This window comes from Oncorhynchus masou, unplaced genomic scaffold (genome assembly GCF_036934945.1).
Source record: "Oncorhynchus masou masou isolate Uvic2021 unplaced genomic scaffold, UVic_Omas_1.1 unplaced_scaffold_596, whole genome shotgun sequence".
Taxonomy (NCBI): domain Eukaryota; kingdom Metazoa; phylum Chordata; class Actinopteri; order Salmoniformes; family Salmonidae; genus Oncorhynchus; species Oncorhynchus masou.
Window position 1 is genome coordinate 241,517 of NW_027012384.1, and position 13,067 is coordinate 254,583.

General features: G+C 48.7%; 1 pseudogene; it reads left to right on the forward strand.

The window, feature by feature from the left end:
- Nucleotides 1–2,143: 2,143 nt before the first annotated feature.
- LOC135536334 (N-acetylglucosamine-6-sulfatase-like) overlaps nucleotides 2,144–13,067 on the forward strand; it is a 46,668-nt pseudogene continuing 35,744 nt past the window's right edge.

The following is a 13,067-nucleotide window of genomic DNA, read 5'->3' on the forward strand; positions in this document are numbered from 1 at the left end:
TCCCTGGCTATCTGTAATGATGTCTGAGTGTTGGAGCGTGACCCTGGCTATCTGTAATGATGTCTGAGTGTTGGAGTGTGCCCCTGGCTATCTGTAATGATGTCTGAGTGTTGGAGTGTGTCCCTGGCTATCTGTAATGATGTCTGAGTGTTGGAGCGTGCCCCTGGCTATCTGTAATGATGTCTGAGTGTTGGAGCGTGTCCCTGGCTATCTGTAATGATGTCTGAGTGTTGGAGCGTGTCCCTGGCTATCTGTAATGATGTCTGAGTGTTGGAGCGTGTCCCTGGCTATCTGTAATGATGTCTGTGTGTTGGAGCGTGCCCCTGGCTATCTGTAATGATATCTGAGTGTTGGAGCGTGCCCCTGGCTATCTGAGTGTTGGAGCGTGTCCCTGGCTATCTGTAATGATGTCTGAGTGTTGGAGCATGCCCCTGGCTATCTGTAATGATGTCTGTGTGTTGGAGCGTGCCCCTGGCTATCTGTAATGATGTCTGAGTGTTGGAGCGTGCCCCTGCTATCTGAGTGTTGGAGCGTGCCCCTGGCTATCTGTAATGATGTCTGAGTGTTGGAGCGTGCCCCTGGCTATCTGTAATGATGTCTGTGTGTTGGAGCGTGCCCCTGGCTATCTGTAATGATGTCTGAGTGTTGGAGCGTGCCCCTGGCTATCTGTAATGATGTCTGAGTGTTGGAGCGTGCCCCTGGCTATCTGTAATGATGTCTGTGTGTTGGAGCGTGCCCCTGGCTATTTGTAATGATGTCTGAGTGTTGGAGCGTGCCCCTGGCTATCTGAGTGTTGGAGCGTGCCCCTGGCTATCTGTAATGATGTCTGAGTGTTGGAGCGTGCCCCTGGCTATCTGTAATGATGTCTGTGTGTTGGAGCGTGCCCCTGGCTATCTGTAATGATGTCTGAGTGTTGGAGCATGCCCCTGGCTATCTGTAATGATGTCTGAGTGTTGGAGCGTGCCCCTGGCTATCTGTAATGATGTCTGAGTGTTGGAGCGTGCCCCTGGCTATCTGCAATGATGTCTGAGTGTTGGAGCGTGTCCCTGGCTATCTGTAATGATGTCTGAGTGTTGGAGCGTGTCCCTGGCTATCTGTAAAGATGTCTTGAGTGTTGGAGCGTGTCCCTGGCTATCTGTAATGATGTCTGAGTGTTGGAGCGTGCCCCTGGCTATCTGTAATGATGTCTGAGTGTTGGAGTGTGTCCCTGGCTATCTGTAATGATGTCTGAGTGTTGGAGCATGCCCCTGGCTATCTGTAATGATGTCTGAGTGTTGGAGCGTGCCCCTGGCTATCTGTAATGATGTCTGTGTGTTGGAGCGTGCCCCTGGCTATCTGTAATGATATCTGAGTGTTGGAGCGTGCCCCTGGCTATCTGAGTGTTGGAGCGTGTCCCTGGCTATCTGTAATGATGTCTGAGTGTTGGAGCATGCCCCTGGCTATCTGTAATGATGTCTGTGTGTTGGAGCGTGCCCCTGGCTATCTGTAATGATGTCTGAGTGTTGGAGCGTGACCCTGGCTATCTGTAATGATGTCTGAGTGTTGGAGCGTGTCCCTGCCTATCTGTAATGATGTCTGAGTGTTCGGTTTTGGCGGAAAAGACCGGGTTAACCAGCGAGAAAAGTGATTTATTCTCAGGATGGAACATTTGTAAAATACTGGGAATATATTCAACCCTGATTTCGACAGATGTGATTGAAAGCTGGGCTGTAATAGTTTACATAGTTAATTGTTGTTTGAAACCCCAGCAGTGTTTGGCAAGCATGCTGTTGGAAATGTTGATTTAAAAGTGTAAAAGGCTTTTCTAACCATCAATGTGATGATCTAGCTAATGAGAAGGGAAAGGGGAAGAGGATACCGGGCCAGTTGAACAACTGAATGCACTCAACCGAAAAGTATTTTGCATTTAACCCTGCAACATCTGCAAGTCACCTTGTCCTAGAGATTTACATTGTTATCAAAACAGACATTATTTAGTGTTTCTAAAAGCTCTTATGGGAAAAATGAATGATGGAAAAATGACTGGAACTATTTCCTAGTTTGACCACTAGGTTTTATGGGTAATATGACTCATACTATGGTACTCCACTGCGTTGCATTATGTCTGAAATGTGCTGTATAAATAAAGCTTGATTTGACTCTTATTCTGAAGGTGTATACAAATCCGTGACCCGAAAGCGCTTACTTATTCGTGCGTACTTTACAACGGAGTCATTCTAACCCCTCACGGGAGCATTTTCCTAACTACGTTTCACGCTTTTAGCAGTTTAGGAGTCGCAGCGAGAAGACACCGTCTTTAATTTCACAGTGAAAAATGACCTCGATTCGGTTAAATCTGCCAACGTTATTGAATTGTCTCATAATCTGCGTCACCTTGCTGTTGAATAACCGCTGCTGTGTCGTTGCCAAGTGGTATCACAGACCCAACGTTGTTTTGATCCTCACCGATGACCTGGACGTCGTTATTGGGGGCATGGTAAATCAGTTTAAAACATTAGTTTAACATATTGTTGGTGTGTTTGAAGAACTAACGTTAGGTTGGAACTGCTATGGGCTGATGCGCGCAGTGTTTACCTTTAGTTAACCGTTAGGCTGCGGAGTTAGATAAATAGATAGCCATCACATATAGCCCAGCTATATGTGTTGTTTTGCAAAAGGTGATCATGACCTGCGAGGCTATCTACCCCCTCAAGCCTGCCTTGCCTAATCATGTCCCCGATCTCACCAGCCTACAGAACAATCATAACATGACTGGATGTGTCAAATGTCAGGAGTCATGCTGATCTAGGATCAGTTTAGATGTTCTTCCATAATGGATAATATTACATGGACGGGGGGAACCTGATCCCTGATCAGTTTAGATGTTCTTCCATAATTTATAATATTACATGGACGGGGGGAACCTGATCCCTGATCAGTTTAGATGTTCTTCCATAATTTATAATATTACATGGACCTGATCCCTGATCAGCAATCCTACTTCTGAGAGTCTTGATACACACGACTACAGCAATAGCTGATGGACTGGGCCCTTCATAAACCCGTGATCAGTCCCTCCTCTCTAAACTAGTCTAAATCCCAGACATGTTTCCAGTAGGTTCTATTCTCACCTTATTGTTTAGCAGGGCCCTGCTCCCACAGTCCAGGTCTTTGGCAGCCAGTCTGAACTAGTTCAGTATGCCCAGTAGGTATACTAGAAGTCTGGCCAGGAGAATCTTTTGATGCTGTAACCCAGGTCCATTTTTCAGTTTTTTTATTGTAAAGTTCAGAACCGCCAGATGTTGATGACCGATCAGTGTGTAATAAGTTAGCGGAACAGGTGTGTAATAAGTTAGTGGAACAGGTGTGTAATAAGTTAGTGGAACAGGTGTGTCTGTGAGCTGATGGGACATTCTAAAACCCGCATTGTGTTTCTTCAGACCCCACTGAACAAGACCAAGAAACTGATTGGTGAAGCAGGGATCACCTTTACCAACGCTGTGAGTATCCTGTTAGGGGTTGGTCTCCAACGCTGTGAGTATCCTGTTCAGGGTTAGGGGTTAGGGGTTGGTCTCCAACGCTGTGAGTATCCTGTTAGGGGTTGGGGGTTGGTCTCCAACGCTGTGAGTATCCTGTTCAGGGTTAGGGGTTAGGGGTTGGTCTCCAACGCTGTGAGTATCCTGTTAGGGGTTTGTCTCCAACGCTGTGAGTATCCTGTTAGGGGTTGGTCTCCAACACTGTGAGTATCCTGTTAGGGGTTAGGGGTTGGTCTCCAACACTGTGAGTATCCTGTTCAGGGTTAGGGGTTAGGGGTTGGTCTCCAACGCTGTGAGTATCCTGGTCAGGGTTAGGGGTTGGTCTCCAACGCTGTGAGTATCCTGTTAGGGGTTAGGGTTGGTCTCCAACGCTGTGAGTATCCTGTTAGGGGTTAGGGGTTGGTCTCCAACGCTGTGAGTATCCTGTTAGGGGTTAGGGGTTAGGGGTTGGTCTCCAACGCTGTGAGTAGCCTGTTCAGGGTTAGGGGTTGGTCTCCAACGCTGTGAGTATCCTGGTCAGGGTTAGGGGTTGGTCTCCAATGCTGTGAGTATCCTGGTCAGGGTTAGGGGTTGGTCTCCAACGCTGTGAGTATCCTGGTCAGGGTTAGGGGTTGGTCTCCAACGCTGTGAGTATCCCTTTCAGGGTTAGGGGTTAGGGGTTGGTCTCCAACACTGTGAGTATCCTGTTAGGGGTTAGGGGTTGGTCTCCAACGCTGTGAGTATCCTGTTAGGGGTTGGTCTCCAACGCTGTGAGTATCCTGTTAGGGGTTGGTCTCCAACGCTGTGAGTATCCTGTTAGGGGTTAGGGGTTGGTCTCCAACGCTGTGAGTATCCTGTTCAGGGTTAGGGGTTAGGGTTGGTCTCCAACGCTGTGAGTATCCTGTTCAGGGTTAGGGGTTGGTCTCCAACGCTGTGAGTATCCTGTTCAGGGTTAGGGGTTAGGGGTTGGTCTCCAACGCTGTGAGTATCCTGTTAGGGGTTAGGGGTTGGTCTCCAACGCTGTGAGTATCCTGTTAGGGGTTAGTGGTTGGTCTCCAACGCTGTGAGTATCCTGTTAGGGGTTGGTCTCCAACGCTGTGAGTATCCTGTTCAGGGTTAGGGGTTGGTCTCCAACGCTGTGAGTATCCTGTTAGGGGTTAGGGGTTGGTCTCCAACGCTGTGAGTATCCTGTTAGGGGTTGGTCTCCAACGCTGTGAGTATCCTGTTCAGGGTTAGGGGTTAGGGGTTGGTCTCCAACGCTGTGAGTATCCTGGTCAGGGTTAGGGGTTAGGGGTTGGTCTCCAACGCTGTGAGTAGCCTGTTAGGGGTTGGTCTCCAACACTGTGAGTATCCTGTTAGGGGTTGGTCTCCAACGCTGTGAGTATCCTGTTAGGGGTTGGTCTCCAACGCTGTGAGTATCCTGTTAGGGGTTAGGGGTTGGTCTCCAACGCTGTGAGTATCCTTTTAGGGGTTGGTCTCCAACGCTGTGAGTATCCTGTTAGGGGTTGGTCTCCAACGCTGTGAGTATCCTGTTAGGGGTTAGGGGTTGGTCTCCAACGCTGTGAGTATCCTGTTAGGGGTTGGTCTCCAATGCTGTGAGTATCCTGTTAGGGGTTGGTCTCCAACGCTGTGAGTATCCTGTTAGGGGTTGGTCTCCAACGCTGTGAGTATCCTGTTAGGGGTTGGTCTCCAACGCTGTGAGTATCCTGTTAAGGGTTGGTCTCCAACGCTGTGAGTATCCTGTTCAGGGTTAGGGGTTAGGGGTTGGTCTCCAACGCTGTGAGTATCCTGTTAGGGGTTGTTCTCCAACGCTGTGAGTATCCTGTTAGGGGTTGGTCTCCAACGCTGTGAGTATCCTGTTCAGGGTTAGGGGTTGGTCTCCAACGCTGTGAGTATCCTGTTAGGGGTTAGGGTTGGTCTCCAACACTGTGAGTATCCTGTTCAGGGTTAGGGGTTGGTCTCCAACGCTGTGAGTATCCTGTTAGGGGTTGGTCTCCAACGCTGTGAGTATCCTGTTAGGGGTTGGTCTCCAACGCTGTGAGTATCCTGTTAGGGGTTGGTCTCCAACGCTGTGAGTATCCTGTTCAGGGTTAGGGGTTAGGGGTTGGTCTCCAACGCTGTGAGTATCCTGTTAGGGGTTAGGGGTTGGTCTCCAACGCTGTGAGTATCCTGTTAGGGGTTGGTCTCCAACGCTGTGAGTATCCTGTTAGGGGTTAGGGGTTGGTCTCCAACGCTGTGAGTATCCTGTTAGGGGTTGGTCTCCAACGCTGTGAGTATCCTGTTAGGGGTTAGGGGTTGGTCTCCAACGCTGTGAGTATCCTGTTAGGGGTTGGTCTCCAACGCTGTGATTATCCTGTTAGGGGTTAGGGGTTAGGGGTTGGTCTCCAACGCTGTGAGTATCCTGTTAGGGGTTGGTCTCCAACGCTGTGAGTATCCTGTTAGGGGTTTAGGGGTTGGTCTCCAACGCTGTGAGTATCCTGTTAGGGGTTGGTCTCCAACGCTGTGAGTATCCTGTTCAGGGTTAGGGGTTGGTCTCCAACGCTGTGAGTATCCTGTTAGGGGTTGGTCTCCAACGCTGTGAGTATCCTGTTAGGGGTTGGTCTCCAACGCTGTGAGTATCCTGTTAGGGGTTGGTCTCCAACGCTGTGAGTATCCTGTTAGGGGTTGGTCTCCAACGCTGTGAGTATCCTGGTCAGGGTTAGGGGTTAGGGGTTGGTCTCCAACGCTGTGAGTATCCTGTTAGGGGTTAGGGGTTGGTCTCCAACGCTGTGAGTATCCTGTTAGGGGTTGTTCTCCAACGCTGTGAGTATCCTGTTTGGGGTTGGTCTCCAACGCTGTGAGTATCCTGTTCAGGGTTAGGGGTTGGTCTCCAACGCTGTGAGTATCCTGTTCAGGGTTAGGGGTTGGTCTCCAACGCTGTGAGTATCCTGTTAGGGGTTAGGGTTGGTCTCCAACGCTGTGAGTATCCTGTTCAGAGTTAGGGGTTAGGGGTTGGTCTCCAACGCTGTGAGTATCCTGTTCAGAGTTAGGGGTTAGGGGTTGGTCTCCAATGCTGTGAGTATCCTGTTAGGGGTTAGGGGTTAGGGGTTGGTCTCCAACGCTGTGAGTATCCTGTTAGGGGTTGGTCTCCAACGCTGTGAGTATCCTGTTAGGGGTTAGGGGTTAGGGGTTGGTCTCCAACGCTGTGAGTATCCTGTTAGGGGTTAGGGGTTAGTCTCCAACGCTGTGAGTATCCTGTTAGGGGTTGGTCTCCAACGCTGTGAGTATCCTGTTCAGGGTTAGGGGTTGGTCTCCAACGCTGTGAGTATCCTGTTAGGGGTTGGTCTCCAACGCTGTGAGTATCCTGTTAGGGGTTGGTCTCCAACGCTGTGAGTATCCTGTTAGGGGTTAGGGGTTGGTCTCCAACGCTGTGAGTATCCTGTTCAGGGGTTGGTCTCCAACGCTGTGAGTATCCTGTTAGGGGTTGGTCTCCAACGCTGTGAGTATCCTGTTCAGGGGTTGGTCTCCAACGCTGTGAGTATCCTGGTTAGGGGTTGGTCTCCAACACTGTGAGTATCCTGTTAGGGGTTGGTCTCCAACGCTGTGAGTATCCTGTTCAGGGTTAGGGGTTAGGGGTTGGTCTCCAACGCTGTGAGTATCCTGGTCAGGGTTAGGGGTTGGTCTCCAATGCTGTGAGTATCCTGGTCAGGGTTAGGGGTTAGGGGTTGGTCTCCAACGCTGTGAGTATCCTGTTCAGGGTTAGGGGTTAGGGGTTGGTCTCCAACGCTGTGAGTATCCTGTTAGGGGTTGGTCTCCAACACTGTGAGTATCCTGTTAGGGGTTGGTCTCCAACGCTGTGAGTATCCTGGTCAGGGTTAGGGGTTAGGGGTTGGTCTCCAACGCTGTGAGTATCCTGTTCAGGGTTAGGGGTTAGGGGTTGGTCTCCAACGCTGTGAGTATCCTGTTAGGGGTTGGTCTCCAACGCTGTGAGTATCCTGTTAGGGGTTGGTCTCCAACGCTGTGAGTATCCTGTTAGGGGTTGGTCTCCAACGCTGTGAGTATCCTGTTAGGGGTTGGTCTCCAACACTGTGAGTATCCTGTTAGGGGTTGGTCTCCAACGCTGTGAGTATCCTGTTAGGGGTTGGTCTCCAACGCTGTGAGTATCCTGTTAGGGGTTGGTCTCCAACGCTGTGAGTATCCTGTTCAGGGTTAGGGGTTGGTCTCCAACGCTGTGAGTATCCTGTTAGGGGTTAGGGGTTGGTCTCCAACGCTGTGAGTATCCTGTTAGGGGTTAGGGGTTGGTCTCCAACGCTGTGAGTAGCCTGTTCAGGGTTAGGGGTTGGTCTCCAACGCTGTGAGTATCCTGTTCAGGGTTAGGGGTTGGTCTCCAACGCTGTGAGTATCCTGTTCAGGGTTAGGGGTTGGTCTCCAACGCTGTGAGTATCCTGTTAGGGGTTAGGGGTTGGTCTCCAACGCTGTGAGTATCCTGTTCAGGGTTAGGGGTTAGGGGTTGGTCTCCAACGCTGTGAGTATCCTGTTCAGGGTTAGGGGTTGGTCTCCAACGCTGTGAGTATCCTGTTCAGGGTTAGGGGTTAGGGGTTGGTCTCCAACGCTGTGAGTATCCTGTTAGGGGTTGGTCTCCAACGCTGTGAGTATCCTGTTCAGGGTTAGGGGTTGGTCTCCAACACTGTGAGTATCCTGTTCAGGGTTAGGGGTTAGGGGTTGGTCTCCAACACTGTGAGTATCCTGTTCAGGGTTAGGGGTTGGTCTCCAACGCTGTGAGTACCCTGTTAGGGGTTAGGGTTGGTCTCCAACACTGAGTATCCTGTTAGGGGTTGGGGGTTAGGGGTTGGTCTCCAACGCTGTGAGTATCCTGTTCAGGGTTAGGGGTTAGGGGTTGGTCTCCAACACTGAGTATCCTGTTAGGGGTTGGGGGTTAGGGGTTGGTCTCCAACGCTGTGAGTATCCTGGTTAGGGGTTAGGGGTTGGTCTCCAACGCTGTGAGTATCCTGGTCAGGGTTAGGGGTTAGGGGTTGGTCTCCAACGCTGTGAGTATCCTGGTCAGGGTTAGGGGTTAGGGGTTGGTCTCCAACGCTGTGAGTATCCTGGTCAGGGTTAGGGGTTAGGGGTTGGTCTCCAACGCTGTGAGTATCCTGGTCAGGGTTAGGGGTTGGTCTCCAACGCTGTGAGTTTCCTGTTCATCGTCCAACCAAATGCTTACCTGCAGGTTCCTTCTGGAAGGAGATGAATGCATGATGAGGGTTTCAGGGGCAGGACGGGAGATGAATGAGTGTAGTTGACCTGCACCAGGAGACATGCTGATGGGAGTATGTTGTTGTGTTTACCCCAGTTTGTAGCCAGCCCACTGTGCTGTCCCAGCAGAGCCAGCATCCTAACAGGAACGTATCCTCATAACCACCATGTGATCAACAACACTCTGGAGGGGAACTGCAGCAGCACGGCCTGGCAGAAGACCCAGGAGCCCAAGACCTTCCCTGCTCTACTGCAGGCCTACGCTGGTTACCAGACCTTCTTCGCTGGGAAGTACCTCAACCAGGTAAATATACCTCACCTAACTCTGCCACCTAACTCTACCACTAACCCTACGCTGGTTACCAGACCTTCTTCGCTGGGAAGTACCTCAACCAGGTAAATATACCTCACCTAACTCTACCACCTAACTCTACCACTAACCCTACGCTGGTTACCAGACCAACTTCGCTGGGAAGTACCTCAACCAGGTAAATATACCTCACCTACCTCGACCACCTACCTCGACCACCTACCTCGACCACCTACCTCGACCACCTACCTCTGCCACCTACCTCTGCCACCTACCTCTGCCACCTACCTCTGCCACCTACCTCTGCCACCTACCTCTGCCACCTACCTCTGCCACCTACCTCTGCCACCTAACTCTGCCACCTAACTCTGCCACTAACCCTACGCTGGCTACCAGACCTTCTACACTGGGAAGTACCTCAACCAGGTTATTCAATTCAAAACAGCATTTACTTTGGACAAGTCTTAAGCAATATGACAGTATGCCACAACCATACCACACACAGCATCTTCACAGCATCATGTCCTGTCATGTATGTAGGTTACACGAGACAGCATCATCATGTCCTGTCATGTATGTAGGTTACACGAGACAGCATCATCATGTCCTGTCATGTATGTAGGTTACACGAGACAGCATCATCATGTCATGTATGTAGGTTACACGAGACAGCATCATCATGTCCTGTCATGTATGTAGGTTACACGAGACAGCATCATCAACATATAGGTTACAGTAGAAGGATGCTGATATGTTCCTATGACCCTAACTCCCTGTCTGTTCCCATGACCCTAACTCCCTGTCTGTTCCTATGACCCTAACTCCCTGTCTGTTCCTATGACCCTAACTCCCTGTCTGTTCCTATGACCCTAACTCCCTGTCTGTTCCTATGACCCTAACTCCCTGTCTGTTCCTAACCCTAACTCCCTATCTGTTCCTATGACCCTAACTCCCTGTCTGTTCCCATGACCCTAACTCCCTGTCTGTTCCCATGACCCTAACTCCCTGTCTGTTCCCATGACCCTAACTCCCTGTCTGTTCCTATGACCCTAACTCCCTGTCTGTTCCTATGACCCTAACTCCCTGTCTGTTCCTATGACCCTAACTCCCTGTCTGTTCCTATGACCCTAACTCCCTGTCTGTTCCTATGACCCTAACTCCCTGTCTGTTCCTATGACCCTAACTCCCTGTCTGTTCCTATGACCCTAACTCCCTGTCTGTTCCTATGACCCTAACTCCCTGTCTGTTCCTATGACCCTAACTCCCTGTCTGTTCCTATGACCCTAACTCCCTGTCTGTTCCTATGACCCTAACTCCCTGTCTGTTCCTATGTCCCTAACTCCATGTCTGTTCCTAAACCCAACCCTTACCCTAACCCTAACTCTTTGTCTGTTCCTATGACCCTAACTCTAACCACTGAGTCACACACTATGTGAACTAACCCAAACCCCTAACCCTTACCACTGAGTCACACCCTAACCCCTAACCCTAACTCTCTGTCTGTTCCTAAACCTAACCCAAACCCTAACCACTGAGTCTGTTCCTAACCCTAACCACTGAGTCTGTTCCTAACCCTAACCACTGAGTCTGTTCCTAACCCTAACCACTGAGTCTGTTCCTAACCACTGAGTCTGTTCCTAACCACTGAGTCTGTTCCTAACCCTAACCACTGAGTCTGTTCCTAACCCTAACCACTGAGTCTGTTCCTAACCCTAACCACTGAGTCTGTTCCTAACCCTAACCACTGAGTCTGTTCCTAACCCTAACCACTGAGTCTGTTCCTAACCCTAACCACTGAGTCTGTTCCTAACCCTAACCACTGAGTCTGTTCCTAACCACTGAGTCTGTTCCTAACCACTGAGTCTGTTCCTAACCACTGAGTCTGTTCCTAACCACTGAGTCTGTTCCTAACCACTGAGTCTGTTCCTAACCACTGAGTCTGTTCCTAACCACTGAGTCTGTTCCTAACCACTGAGTCTGTTCCTAACCCTAACCACTGAGTCACACACTATGCATCTATGTAGAGGAAGTCACCCTGTCTGGCTTTGAATCTCTGTGAACTGACTCGTTCTGTCTCTCTGACTCTGTGTTTCAGTATGGAAACTGACTATACATGTGATTCAGTATGGAAACTGACTATACATGTGATTCAGTATGGAAACTGACTATACATGTGATTCAGTATGGAAACTGACTATACATGTGATTCAGTATGGAAACTGACTATACATGTGTTTCAGTATGGAAACTGACTATACATGTGATTCAGTATGGAAACTGACTATACATGTGATTCAGTATGGAAACTGACTATACATGTGATTCAGTATGGAAACTGACTATACATGTGATTCAGTATGGAAACTGACTATACATGTGTTTCAGTATGGAAACTGACTATACATGTGTTTCAGTATGGAAACTGACTATACATGTGTTTCAGTATGGAAACTGACTATACATGTGTTTCAGTATGGAAACTGACTATACATGTGATTCAGTATGGAAACTGACTATACATGTGATTCAGTATGGAAACTGACTATACATGTGTTTCAGTATGGAAACTGACTATACATGTGTTTCAGTATGGAAACTGACTATACATGTGTTTCAGTATGGAAACTGACTATACATGTGATTCAGTATGGAAACTGACTATACATGTGATTCAGTATGGAAACTGACTATACATGTGATTCAGTATGGAAACTGACTATACATGTGATTCAGTATGGAAACTGACTATACATGTGTTTCAGTATGGAAACTGACTATACATGTGTTTCAGTATGGAAACTGACTATACATGTGTTTCAGTATGGAAACTGACTATACATGTGATTCAGTATGGAAACTGACTATACATGTGTTTCAGTATGGAAACTGTCTCTGTTTCAGTATGGAAACTGTCTCTGTTTCAGTATGGAAACGGTCTCTGTTTCAGTATGGAAACGGTCTCTGTTTCAGTATGGGAACCCAGATGCAGGAGGAGTGGAGCACGTTCCTCTGGGATGGGACTACTGGGTCGGACTGGTGAGACTACATTTATACACTCTATTACTAACGTCACAACATCAGTCTAGACTCTGGTGAGAACAACATGTCACCTCAGCAGTCTAGTGAGTCTAATCTAATGGTCCACTTTGACCCCGAGAGACGTGTTTCTGCCAGTAGTCCTGACTCAATCATCAATCAACGGTGCTGCGACTGCTGCTCGCTCTGGCCTGGTTTTTCCTCTGGGAAGGAAAATCACATCAATCAAAGATTGTTGACATACCTTGTTTACTATATCTGCAAGGGTAACTGAGGTTAGAGGTCACTAAAGGTCAGGATCGGGAGAAAGTTGAGAATGTTCCGGCAGAAACACGACGGACAACTTGATCTCCTCTGTAGTCTACTGAATCTAGAAACACGACAGACAACTTTATCTCCTCTGGTGTCTACTGAATCTAGAAACACGACAGACAACTTGATCTCCTCTGTGGTCTTCTGAATCTAGAAACACGACAGACAACTTGATCTCCTCTGTGGTCTACTGAATCTAGAGATACGATGGTCAACTTTATCTCCTCTGTAGTCTACTGAATCTAGAAACACGATGGTCAACTTTATCTCCTCTGTAGTCTACTGAATCTAGAAACACGACGGTCAACTTTATCTCCTTCACGTATTCATTTAATAATATTCAAATACTGTAGTGACATAGATACACTGTCTGTGTTCTATTCAGGAGAGGAACTCTAGGTACTATTTAGGAGAGGAACTCTAGGTACTACACTGTCTGTGTTCTATTCAGGAGAGGAACTCTAGGTACTACACTGTCTGTGTTCTATTCAGGAGAGGAACTCTAGGTACTACACTGTCTGTGTTCTATTCAGGAGAGGAACTCTAGGTACTACACTGTCTGTGTTCTATTCAGGAGAGGAACTCTAGGTACTACACTGTCTGTGTTCTATTCAGGAGAGGAACTCTAGGTACTACACTGTCTGTGTTCTATTCAGGAGAGGAACTCTAGGTACTACACTGTC